This window comes from Octopus bimaculoides, chromosome Z (genome assembly GCF_046866305.1).
Source record: "Octopus bimaculoides isolate indiv1 chromosome Z, ASM4686630v1, whole genome shotgun sequence".
Taxonomy (NCBI): domain Eukaryota; kingdom Metazoa; phylum Mollusca; class Cephalopoda; order Octopoda; family Octopodidae; genus Octopus; species Octopus bimaculoides.
The window spans coordinates 46531685-46535031 of NC_142944.1; positions in this window are offsets into that span (position 1 = coordinate 46531685).

Sequence of the window (3347 nt, forward strand, 5' to 3'; positions counted from 1 at the left end):
TCCTCCTTTATTATTCTTTTTTGTTCTACATCTATCGACCCCTTCTTCTTCCTCTCTACATATTTTAACTTTACTGTCTTTCCCTTCCTGCTTTTCCCTTTTAACTTTGAAGAAGCCTTCTGTCCTCTTCTCCTCTTCTCACAACGATTTTTCTTTACGATTTCTGTAACTTTTTCCAAATAATGCAAAGTCATGCTGACGCAGGTCACCCCATTTTCCTTGGACTATCTATCTATCTATCTATCTATCTATCTATCTATCTATCTATCTATCCATCTATCTATCTATCTATCTATTTATCTATCTATCTATTTATCTATCTCTTTATCTCTCTGTATCTATCTATCTATCTATCTATCTATTTATTTATCTATCTATCTATTTATCTATCTCTTTATCTCTCTGTATCTATCTATCTATTTATCTATCTCTTTATCTCTCTGTATCTATCTATTTATCTATCTATCTATCTATCTATCTATCTATCTATCTATCTATCTATCTCTTTATCTATCCATCCATCTATCTATCAGTCTGTCTGTCTGTCTATCTGTCTCGCTAGTTATCTATATGTGTGAGTGTGCATACACATACAGGCGCACACGCACGCAGACACATTGGCAAACACACACACACATACACACACTCACGCACGCATATATTTAATAACAGTTTTCTCAGCCCCGTATGACTTAAAGTTTCATTGGCACGTAGGACATGTACTTTTTATCAGACGCTTAAAGGTAGAGAGAGAGAAATGTTTTGAGACAAATTCAAGATGATTCCTAGTTGAACAGCATAGGTCAAGTTGTATTAATGATAACAAAGCGATACCAGCTAATTATTTATACGATCATCTGTTCGAACTTTTGTTGGCAGGATGCCGGGCCACATTGGTGAAAGACATGGGCATAGTATATGCAGCGACATCTGTTCCTTGCATTGGTTACCGCAGAGGGCGCTCAGAGTTTGAATAGAACAGTAGTAGACCTTACCTACATAAGAGTAACCAAATTTGTTGATGTTATGTTACATTTGAGGTTCCATGACCAACACAAATGTGACAGAGATTAAAAACCCGACCTTGTATCTAGGACAGCTAATCCTAGGATGTCAACTAAAGGATACATGGACACCACTGAGTACTCTGCATGATCTTTGTTCTAGTTAACAAAATATTTCTTCGCAACTTATAAGTTATACAACTACTCTAAAGTAATACAGGGTATGATTTGATTTTCAGTGCTTATCCCGCTTGCTGCAGCATGTAAATCTAAGCCCTTTACTTTAATAGTATCACTGTCCGCCTGCCGCAACATCCTTTTCCCTTTCATTTAAGTGAACAAGGACAGACCAGGAAAGTCAGATAACCAAACACGATGGTTGAATACTAGCTGGCTCTTGAGCAAACTCTCCTGGTAAAACTCAGTCTCAGATGTTCTGTAAAATGTTTCCATGTGTTAAGTGATTCATCAGTTTTTATGTATTATACTCTCTCTCTCTTTCACTCTTTTACTCTTTTACTTGTTTCAGTCATTTGACTGTGGCCATGCTGGAGCACCACCTTTAATCGAGCAAATCGACCCCAGGACTTATTCTTTGTAAGCCTAGTACTTATTCTATCGGTAGCTTTTGCCGAACCACTAAGTTACGGGGACGTAAACACAACAGCAATGGTTGTCAAGCGATGGTGGGGGGACAAACACAGACACACACACACGCACACACACATATGTATATACATATATAAGACGGGTTTCTTTCAGTTTCCGTTTACCAAATCCACTCACAAGGCTTTGGTCGGCCCAAGGCTATAGTAGAAGACACTTGCCCAAGATGCCACGCAGTGGGACTGAACCCGGAACCATGTGGTTCGTTAGCAAGCTACTTACCACACAGCCACTCCTACGCCTATGTTTATATCTGTGTTTCGATCCCTATCGATTCTGATGCAGTTCATTCTAAGCTTGCGTGCTGAAATAACAATGTATGATTGTTGCAATTACAAGAAAAAGAGATTGAGCGAAACAGAGAGTGAGTGAGAGAGTGAGTGTGTGTGTGTGTGTGTGTGTGTGTGTGTGTGTGTGTGTGTGTGTGTATGTGTGTGTGTGTGTGAATAAGTGAGTGAGTGAGTGAGTGAGTGTGTATATGTGTGCGTGTGAATAAGTGAGTGAGTGAGTGAATGAGTGAATGTGTGAGTGAGAGAGTGAGTGACAGTGAGAATTAGCCGCCCCCGATAAACATGTATGGTTCAGTTAGAAATACCATTTTTTTCGCTAATTGTTTTAGGTGCTCACTTAACCATGAGCAGACGTGGACACGTTCTTGCTTCTCTCATCTTAGGCTCAGGAGCAAATCCAAGATATGACATATGGACGGAAGGAGAGTTACACCAGCTGTCGGCTGCTAATCATTACAGCTAAGTAGTCAAGAGAAACGCCAAATAAAATGACTTGACCAAAGCTAAAACATGTCACCCTATACAGGAACTGAACCCAAAATTTTATTCTGATCGGGAGACAAACACCATAAGACACCCCAAACGCCTCCTTCCACAATACACACAAACACACAGACTCTCAGAGGATGGGTTTCCCTTTGTGGTATGGGAGAAAACTGTCTTATTAGTATTCATATTTTATGTTTTGCTTTTTAGTTGCGCGAAAGGAATATGATGTATTAACTTTATGTGAGTAAATATTCTAATCACATAGATTTAATCACATAAATGTATGTCTATTTTAAATGCACACGCATGCTTACAATGATCTCTGGATTCATTGGCAGACTTCTGGAGCGTGCTGTATGAGAAATGTTTATTAATTCCAAGTTTAGTCGTCCTCCACTTGGACACAAAGACTGGTACCCTAGCTAACAGTTAGCGATTGCGAATTAAAGAAACAATAATACTAATTCATCTAAATATTTCATTGATGTTTTATTTCTGATCCTGAAAAAAAAGGAGATCAAATAGGGAACTGTGGTGGAATTTGATTTTAGAACGCAAAATGTGACGAAAATTCTACGAGTCATTTAACGAAAGCGCTAACGATTGTTGCCAATCGACTGCAGTGTACTTATTACCAAAATTTAATATTATTAACCAACCAACACATTTTTACAGAGGGGAAAAAAGAAATACATTTGATAACAGCTTATTTTTACAAAGTTTCCATACCAGTGTATCAAAAAACAACTTCGATTCATTAAACTCTCAGTTGGATCCATTTCCTTCAAGAATAGTCTTACAAGTTACGTTTCATTCTCTTCGCTTCATCTCTTTGGTTGATTATGATAGTAATAACAGCTAGGCATCCGACATGGAATCGCACACCCAATTTTTTTTA